Source organism: Triticum dicoccoides, chromosome 7A (genome assembly GCF_002162155.2).
Source record: "Triticum dicoccoides isolate Atlit2015 ecotype Zavitan chromosome 7A, WEW_v2.0, whole genome shotgun sequence".
NCBI lineage: Eukaryota > Viridiplantae > Streptophyta > Magnoliopsida > Poales > Poaceae > Triticum > Triticum dicoccoides.
Window position 1 is genome coordinate 96,240,974 of NC_041392.1, and position 10,856 is coordinate 96,251,829.

Below are 10,856 nucleotides of genomic sequence, written 5' to 3' on the forward strand. Positions count from 1 at the left end.
AATAATATAATTGAAGCATCAGAATTCATCTATTTCTTCAAAATAAAACCACCTCCGTGCTCTAAAAGGATATAAGTGAAGCACTAGAGCAAATGACAAACTACTCCGAAAGATATAAGTGAAAGATCAATGAGTAGTCGAATAATTATGCAACTATGTGAAGACTCTATAACATTTAAGAATTTCAGATCTTGGTATATTATTCAAACAGCAAGAAAAACAAAGTGAACTAAAATGACGCTCCAAGCAAAACACATATCATGTGGTGAATAAAAATATAGCTCCAAGTAAAGTTACCGATGAACGAAGACGAAAGAGGGGATGCCATCCGGGGCATCCCAAGCTTAGGATATTGGTTGTCCTTGAATATTACCTGGGGTTCCTTGGGAATCTCCAAGATTAGGCTATTTCCAGTCCTTATTCCATAGACCATCGAATCTTTACCCAAAACTTGAAAACTTCACAACACAAAACTTAACAGAAAACTCATAAGCTCCGTTAGTATAAGAATATAAATCACCACTTAGGTACTGTTGTGAACTCATTCTAAATTCATATTGGTGTAATATCTACTGTATTCCAACTTATCTATGGTTCATACCCTCCGATACTACTCATAGACTCATCAAAATAAGCAAACAACACATAGAAAACAGAATCTGTCAAAAACAGAACAGTCTGTAGTAATCTATAGGTTTCGAATACTTCTGTCACTCCAAAAATTCTTAAATAAATTGGTGGAACTGAGTAATTTGTCTATTAATCATCTGAAAAAATAATTAGCCTAAACTCACTCTCCAGTAAAAAATGGCCGCTAATATCGTGAGCGCAAAAGTTTCTGCTTTTTACAGCAAGATCGAAAAGACTTCACCCAAGTCTTCCCAAAGGTTCTACTTGGCACAAACACTAATTAAAACATAAAACCACATATAAACAGAGGCTAGATGAATTATTTATTACTAAACAGGAGCAAAAAGCAAAGAACAAAAATAAAGTTGGGTTGCCTCCCAACAAGCGCTATCGTTTAACGCCCCTAGCTAGGCATGATGATTTCAATGATGCTCACATAAAAGATAAGAATTGAAACATAAAGAGAACATCATGAAGAATATGACTAGCACATTTAAGTATAACCCTCTTCCTATGCATAGGGATTTTGTGATTAAACAACTTATAGGAACAATAATCAACTAGCATAGGAAGGCAAAACAAGCATAACTTTAAAACTTTAAGCACATAGAGAGGAAACTTGATATTATTGCAATTCCTACAAGCATATATTCCTCCCTCATAATAATTTTCAGTAGCATCATGTATGAATTTAAAAATATAACTATCACATAAAGCATTCTTTTCATGATGCATAAGTATATAATTTTTATTACTCTCCGCACAAGCAAATTTCTTCTCATGAATAGTAGTGGGAGCAAACTCAACAAAATAACTATCATGTGAGGCATAATCCAATTGAAAAATAAAATCATGATGACAAGTTCCATGGTTATCATTATTCTTTATAGAATACATATCATCACAATAATCATCATAAATAGCAACTTTATTCTCATAATCAATTGAAACCTCTTCCGAAATAGTGGATTCATCACTAAATAAAGTCATGACCTCTCCAAATCCACTTTCATAAATATTATAAGATTCAACACCCTCCAAAATAGTGGGATCATTGCTTCCTAAATTTGACACTCTTCCAAACCCACTTTCAGCAATATAATCATCATAAATGGGAGGCATGCTTTCGTCATAATAAATTTGCTCATCAAAACTTGGGGGACAAAACATATCATCTTCATCAAACATAGCATCCCCAAGCTTGCGGCTTTGCATATTATTAGCATCATGGATATTTAAGGATTCGTACTAACAACATTGCAATCATGCTCATCATTCAAAGATTTAGTGCCAAACATTTTAATGCATTCTTCTTCTAACACTTTAGCACAATTATCGGAATCCTTATTTTCACGAAAGACATTAAAAAGATGAAGCATATGAGGCAACCTTAATTCCATTTTTTTGTAGTTTTCTTTTATAGACTAAACTAGTGATAAAACAAGAAACTAAAAGATTTGATTGCAAGATCTAAAGATATACCTTCAAGCGCTAACCTCCCCGGCAACGGTGCCAGAAAAGAGCTTGATGTCTACTACACGTCCTTCTTCTTGTAGACGTTGTTGGGCCTCCAAGTGCAGAGGTTTGTACACTACAAGAAATATGTCAACTTATGACCTTCTGTCAGTGACCCTCGAAGAATTGGTCATAAATTTATGACCATTTTAGACCAATTGGTCAAAAGCTGTTCACGGGGCTCCAAACCCTAAACCATTGCGACCATTTTGGTCAGAAAGGTCGTAATTTCCTTACACGAAATGGTCACAAAGCAAATAGTGCTAGTCCGCTGCCTTATTTCTAGTTGTTAATGACCAATATAGATGGTCATAGCCTTGTAGATTGTGGTGGGTTGTGATGACTAGGCGCCATCTCATCAGTTTTGCCTATGTGTCATGTCCATGTAGCAGTTTTTGCCCTAGGTTGTGAAGCAACCTATATTTCTATCATTCCCAAAATTCCCAAAAAAATCTCATAAATTCTTTGGGGCATATCTTCATCAAATATGTAAAAATCCTTCCTTGCGTAGTTCAAAACAAATTCAACAATATTCATTTTCCTATTCTGTTCACAACAACACTTTATGAAGGAAGTGCTATTTATATATTCTTGATCATCCTCGGATTTTTTGGGCACTCTTTCCTATCCAAATCATTACCGCATGACAAAATTCAGCTCCATTTGCCTAGCAAATCTTCCTCGGCAAATTTCCAAAGTTTTTGTCCACCTAGAAGCATTGTGAAGGAAGTACCTTTTTTATATCTCTAAATGACATGAAATTTATACAGTTCCTTCATATGCCCAAATTATCACCCTCCTCCAAATTGCAGCTCAGTCAAATCATCTATGTGAGCCCAGGTTCAATTTATATTTTATGGCCAAATTGGCACGTTGCAAAGCAAGTGTTATATAGACCCCTCCTATTACCCTCAAACTTTTCGGGCACTCTTCCATACCCAAATCATTGCCACATGATAATATTAAACTCAATTTTCCTAGTAAATCTTTCTCAGGAAATTTCCAAAGTTTCTACCTCGAGAGATGCTTTGTGAAGTAAGTACTAGCTAGGCTTACCCAAATGATCTAAAAATTTACCAGCGCATGACCATACCTAAGTAACTTGCCTACACCAATTTTGAGCTCTTAATTCATCCAATCTCTCTCACTAGTTTTCCCAAGTTTTTGTCCATAGAAGAGCATTGTGAAGGAAGTACTACTTTGGCATGTCCAAATGGTATCAATTTTCTACAATGCTTTCCTATGCCCAAATAACCATCCTCCACAAAATTTCAGCTCACTCCATTCATTATTTTGATCCCAGCTTCAACATTCATATTTTTGTCTAGCGTGGTACTTTGCAAAGCAAGTACCACCTAGAATCCTCTTTTTGAGCTAAAAATTTGTGAAGACATTCTCCTTAGTAGATGATCATCCTCAGCCAAAACTCACGCCCATTGGCCATGTGCATTTCCCGTACCGCTAATCAAACACTTGGCTGCTAATTCATGTTTGAGCACCGATCGGTCTCCTCGTGAGAATCTTATGTTGTAATTTTCTTCCTAGCACCAACCTGGGGAGTGCCCAACCCACTAGACATGCCTAGGCTGCCCAGAACACATGGCAACATTACGGTCACGCGGTGACCATGCGACGGGCATGCGAGTTTACATGCTCTAGAGTTGGGGCCCTCGGCCACCGCCCAAACCTCGACGTATCGCCACCAAACCATGTATTTATGATTAAATAGGTCCTTATGTAACTAGAAATGATTTTTGGAAAAAATAAATAGCAAACTATGAGGCAGCTGCAGTTCAAATTTGACCCGCTTCCAGCTGAATCGGCGGAAATTTGTCTTTTTCACGAGAGGTGGATCAAAATTTTTTACACCCAACCATTTTGTCAATTGTGCATTAAATATGGCCTAGTATTTTATAAAAATGATTTGGTCCAATTTTGCAACAATTATTTGGTAGTTCCTTCACAAAAAAACCTCCTTTCGGGAACTCGAAAAATGGAAAATGGTTTTTTCGTCCAACGAAAATGAAAACTTCCTTAGGCAACATTGTTTACCATTCCAATATGCACCCTTGTGCACAATATGAGATCATTTGAACAAACTATGCCATGAATGTGGCCATAAGATTGATCATTTGGCTTTGAAAGCCATTGATCTCCACACGTGATAGCTCGTTTCTGAGAACACTTTTTTATAATAATTGCCATATTACAAGTTTGTAATTTTTCCTGGGAACTTGGCCACAAATAATGACACAATGCGAAGGTTTCCCAATTTTTTTGATTTTTTTGAATTTTTTATGACGGTTTCAAAATGCGGTCAAAACGGCGAGAATGACCGTTCCTAGCTAGTGGTAGAATCTTGGGATTTTTTTGGTGTTTCTCTGATTAAATAGGTACTTATGTAACTAGAAATGATCTTTGGAAAAAATAAATAGCAAACTATGAGGCAGCTGCAGTTCAAACTTGATCCGCTTCCTATTGAATCGACGGAAATTTTTCTTTTTCACGAGAGGAGGATCAAAAAATTTTACACCCAACCATTTTATCAATTGTGCATTAAATATGTCCTAGTATTTTAGAAAATCGATTTGGTCCAATTTTGCAACAAATATATGGTAGGTCCTTCACAAAAAAACTCATTTCGGGCACTCGGAAAATGGAAAATGTATTTTCCGTGCAAAGAAAATGAAAACTCCCTTAGGCAACATTGTTTAGAATTCCAAGATGCACCATTGTGCACAATATGAGATCATTTGAACAAACTATGCCATGAATGTGGCCATAAGATTGATCATTTGGCTTGAAAGCCATGAATCTTCACACTAGATAGCTTGTTTCGGAGAACACTTTTTTAAAATAATTGCCATATTACAAGTTTATTATTTTTCCTGGTAACTTGGTCACATATAATGACGCAATGCGAAGGTTTTTCCAATTTTTTGATTTTTTTTGAATTTTTTATGCCCGTTTCAAAATGCGGTCAAAACGGCGGGCTTGATCGTTCCTAGCTAGTGGTTGAATCTTGGAATTTTTTTGGTGTTTCTATGATTAAATAGATACTTATGTACCTAGAAATGATTTTCGGAAAAAATAAAGAGCAAACTACGAGGCAGCTACAGTTCAAATTTGACCCGCTTCCAACTGAATCGGCGGAAATTTGTCTTTTTCACTAGAGGTGAATCAAGGCTTTTTACACCCAACCATTGTGTCAATTGTGCATTAAACATGTCCTAGTATTTTATAAAATCGATTTGGTCCATTTTTACAAATTTGAGCCGCTACAGTTCAAATTTAACCCTCTTCCAGCTAAATCGGCGGGAATTTGTCTTTTTCACGAGAGGTGGATCAAAACTTTTTACACCCACCCATTTGGTCAATTGTGCATTAAATATGTCCTAGTATTTTAGAAAATTGATTTGGTCCAATTTTGCAACAAATATATGGTAGGTTCTTCACAAAAAAACCTCATTTTGGGCACTCAAAAAATGGAAAATGGTTTTTTCGTCCAAAGAAAATGAGAATTCCCTTAGGCAACATTTTTTGGAATTCCAAGATGCACCATTGTGCACAATATGAGATCATTTGAACAAACTATGCCATGAATGTGGCCATAAGATTGATCATTTGGCTTGAAAGCCGTTGATCTCCACACGTGATACCTCGTTTAAGAGAACACTTTTTTAAAATAATTGCTATATTAAAAGTTTATTATTTTTCCTGGGAACTTGGTCACATATAATGACACAATCGAAGGTTTCAGAATTTTTTTATTTTTTTTGAATTTTTTATGCCCGTTTCAAAATGCGGTCAAACCGGCGGGAATGACCGTTCCTAGCTAGTGGTTGAATCTTGGAAACCTTTTGATGTTTCTCTGATTAAATAGATACTTATATACCTAGAAATTATTTTTGAAAAAAATAAACAGCAAACTACAAGGCAGCTACAGTTCAAATTTGACCCGCTTCCAGCTGAATCGGCGAACATTTGTCTTTTTCATGAGAGGTGGATCAAAACTTTTTACACCCAACCATTTGGTCAATTGTGCATTAAATATGGCCTAGTATTTTAGAAAATGATTTGGTCCAATTTTGCAACAAATATTTGGCAGGTCCTTCACAAAAAAGCTTCTTTTCGGGCACTCGAAAAATGAAAAATAAATTTTCCGTGCAAAGAAAATGAAAACATTCTTAGGTAACATTGTTTGCCATTCCAAGATGCACCATTGTGCTCAATATAAGATCATTTCTTTGAATTTTTCATGTGAAAAAGTAGAAGAAAAACAAAAGAATGTCGAGGTACATGCTTTTTTGAAACACAATTTGTCTTTTTGATGAGAGGTGGATCGAAAGCATTTTACATCTAAAGATTTGGTCAACTGTACATAAAATGTTGTCTTATAGTTTTTCAAAATGGAGTGGTGCTATAAACATTTTTTGCACTCCGAAAATAGAAAATGATTCCCCCCCCCCTAAAAACTCATTTCTATAACAATTTTTAAAAGATATTTGTCTTATTCCAATTCCAAGTTTGTTAGTTTTCATAAAAACTATGTCACATTTGGTGACACAATGAAAATGTTTCTTTTTGAATTTCTCATATCATAAATTGTTAAAATGATTCAACACCTTTTTTTGAAAAAATATGGCTCAACACCTTATTTTTAGTCGACTATGACCAATTTAGAAGGTCATAATGTCTACTGGGTTCTGATTGGTCCATGGACATGTTACGCGGATCGTGCTCAAACACCGTCGGATGCTCTCGGATCCGACGGCAGCCCTTTCTCCCTCACCCCCTCCCCATCTTTGTCTCAAAAAAAGAAAAGAGAAAACTCCCTCACCCTCTCACCCCACGAACCCTAGCGCTCCCTCTCCCCCATACCTCCCCTCGTCTCCCACATCGCCGCCGCCACCCCGCCGATCCCATACCTCCCGATTCAGATCCGACCCCGCCGCCTGCACCCGCGCGCCGCCACCCGCTCCTTGTCGCCTCCCGGAGGACGTCCACCGCTCTTCCTCCGCCTGTCCCGGAGGCCTCAGTTGGCGCCCTTCGCCGCAGGGTGGCCGCGCTCGTCCCACCCTCGGCGCCGCACCTCCACCGCCATCTTCGCTGGGTCCTCGCCGACGCCTCCGCCCCTTCCCCGTCCAGCGTGCCGCTCGGGAACAAGCACTGGAAGGACCTGGTGGTCACTGTCCGGGATGGCGTGCTCATCCCGCGGCCCGAGACGGAGGCCGTCGTGGACATGGTCGCCACCACCGACTGCGAGCGGGGGTCCTGGTCCTCTCCCTCGTCGTCCTCGGAGGCGGCATCGCGGCTTGGCGCCATCGCTATGCCCTGCGTCGACGTCTCGATCAGCTTCACGGATCACCGTCTTCATGGTACGCACGCACACATGTCTGAAATCCATAGTCAATTGTTTGGTGTACGCGCTGACTACTGAGTCATGAGCCACGCGTGTGCTTGTGCTTGTGCAGAGGTTGGTCGAAGAGGGCTAGAGTTCATGCTGTTCCTGCTATCCTTGTCTATGTTCCTCTTCGGCACCTCCTGGTTCATCTTCGACCTCATCCTAGTGAGATTTCCATCCAACCCTCCCCGTCCCATGGTGCTCTTTCTAGTTAGTACTCGTCCGAGAGAGTTGCAGTACCAACCGTTAGTTCTTGGTATATCAGGTGGCCAAGATTATAGCTGATGAGACGAATAACTACCTCTTGTTTGAGCACACTCTACAAATTGTGCCTGTCCCACTGGAGAAAATATGGAGCTAAATTGAGCCAAGATTGTACCTCTTGTTAGTTATTGGAGCTAAATTGGTCAGGTTGAAAATACTGGAGCTAAAGAGGTTGATTATTGGGTAGTTAGTCCAGTTTTATTGAGATTAAATATGTGTGAGTCAGCTGTGAGATGCACAATTTTGTATTGTGATTTCTGGAACCCTGCTGTTTAGATGTGGTTTTGTTGTCCTTTTGAACGGTTGGTACCCCAGATTTGTGCTATAGCTGTGTTTACTATAGAGTGTAGACTCGTGGCATGTACTCTGACAAAATGTTTGAAGGGTTAAATAATGCTGAAATGCCCTGCTGTAGTGTAGGTCTACTGATGATGCAGATTGATAGATCTTTTATGCTTGTGTTCAATTTGATGCCATGTCGACTTGCTTGCTTAATCATGAAGTAAATTGCTCGGTGCAGTTATTTTCTCTTAAGATTTTTGCAGTGTATGTCATCTAAATAAAACTGCAGGCAGTGATCTTCTTGTATGGGTATATATGTCTGCATTGCATGTTGTTTTTGTGAAAATATGATGATTACTTCCTAGGTACTGCACATTTTGTTTAGCTTGAGGTTTTGTATGCACTAGTATTACTCTGTTTAGCTTGAGGTTTGAAGCTCTAGTATGCTTAGAGTGACCGGTTTCATTAGTCTCTTAATCGACAAGTTAACTGGACTATTTTACTGTATTTCCGTCATAGTCCTTTCATTTATTTAGTGACTGCAGACTAGGAAAATGCCATGTGTACCTTAATCCTTGTGGTTCTCATTTGTTCCCGGTTTGGTGAGCTTGCCCTGAGGTCTGTGGCTGCGTGCAGGGACCAGGCCCATGGTGGTGAGGGACTACTACGACATGCTCGGCGTGAAGAAGGACGCCGGCCAGGGTGAGATCAAGAAGGCATATTACGCGGTATGGCTCGCTACAATTGGGTCTGGCACTTATATTGTAATCTTTGGCTTGTCTAAGACTGAACTTGAAGGCTGCTTGTGGGTTGTAATTTTACTTGGTAGATGCTTGAGGACAAAAACACACACATTATGTACTAAATGTGGTCGCGTATGTCAGGACTCATACATTGTTAAAATGGAGGCTTGGGAAGAACTATTTTCTTCGTAGTAATAAGTCAGGAGTTGTTTGTTGCTTCAGTAGGGTGTCATACATTATAATCATCAGCTCATGTCATCTGGGATCAAACATAGCTTTGAATTTACAAGAGTAAAGATTTATGTGAGAAGTATAAACCATGTTCAATTTTAACTAGTACAAAAATTATGCCCCTTGTATAGTGATACATTCTGTACTACACTGTTGCTTCTGTTTGCTTGCTTGATTACCTCTATAAGGCGGCTTCGTTTTGTTCTTCTTCTTCATGTGCTACTCGCAGCATCATGGGGATCTTCGACCGCTACCAACAGGCCACCGGGACTAGCCTGTGGACCGAGCAGTATGAGGTTGGCTGCTGCTTCTCTATCTTGCCTCCATCCATCTTTTTCTTTAGCTGTATCACTTTCTCCTTTCTTTGATGTGGCTGATTTGATTCGGTTTGATATCATCTAGATCTGACTAGTTTGTACTTAGTCACTAGTGATGCACTGCTCTTTTTCCTTGTGATGCTCGAGTACTGAAGAAACTTGGGTAATATGCATTGGTCTTTTGCTTATGCTCTTGTGAGTTTGGCAAGTGATTGTATGGGGAGTAGATGTAGTGTGTGCTTATGCTCTTCTGATATTTGCAGGAGTAGTACATTCTTGGGACATGTTTTAAATCAATAATATTCCTCATTGTGTTAAATCAAGCCTTGCAGAATACAATATACACACTAGATTGTTTCTGAACGTGTTAAATCAACAATGTGTATGTGTTATTGTATCCTAGTAATTTTGCTGTGTCACTGTATCCCAGTAAGGCAAGATGCTTGTTATACTCATGTTCCTGATGATATTGGTGTAGACTCAATTTGGTTATTTCTTCTAGTTCTGCTACTAGTTGCTATGTACTCCTAGTGTTGTAGTTGTTGTGTAGTAATACAGAAATATTAATGCTCAAATATGATGATCTGGCCTACAGCGCACCTACAGTTTTCATTTCTATGATCAATTTAGAGAGTTGCACATGTCAGTATATTGTATACTAAAAAAATCCTAGCTAGTGAGAACATTTTAGGCACTCCATGAACGCATACTGGTTAGTGTTAGTCATACTATTTATGTACATCTCATTTGCTATCAATTCTTGCTTATAAGTTATTGGATCCCTCATTGGCTACTGTTTGATGTTCTGTACACATTCTTATTCTTATATGTTCATTCTTATTTTTTGCACAGGTGAAGTGCGAATCCAAGTTCGAAGCTGTGAAGCATATCAACAAAGACTAGCATATTATGTGTTGTAAATGTAGGCAGTAGTAGGCTTATCCGGGCTGTAGTATACTGTAACATTTGTAATAGACTAATGTCGTGTTGTTTTGGACGAATTTAATTTGCTATTTGGATTGTTTGAAATAATGATTGTGTATGTGATTTGAATACCCGTCAAATGGAAACCTGATTAGTTATAATGGTTGTTTGACAGATTTTGAAATTTTTGATGCGTGGGATCAATTTTGTGATAGGCATGACAAGTGGGACCAATCTGATTGGTGGGACCAGTGGCAAAAAAAGGACGAAAATAAAGAACCAGTCGACTGTAAAAGGCTGTATCTTTGAAAAAAGGCTGAATTAATGGCCCAAGCCCATGTAGCTAGCGAAAATTAACAAGACAAAATATATTAAAAAGGCCAAATTGTTGGGCTAGGCCCATGTAAAACACCGAATTGGACCGGGCTGATTCTTGTGCCACGTCAGATTGCCACGCTGGATGCCTACGTGGCCTGGGGAGGTTGCTAGTGACCAAAACACCACAGTAGACGTATTTTGGTCATAAACGTCTTTGACCATTCCAGA

At 38.9% G+C, this 10,856-nt stretch overlaps 1 pseudogene; it reads left to right on the forward strand.

Annotated features, from left to right (window-relative positions):
* The first annotated feature begins 3,744 nt into the window (after nucleotides 1-3,744).
* Nucleotides 3,745-7,910, forward strand: LOC119333180 (annotated as a pseudogene).
* Nucleotides 7,911-10,856: the final 2,946 nt, after the last annotated feature.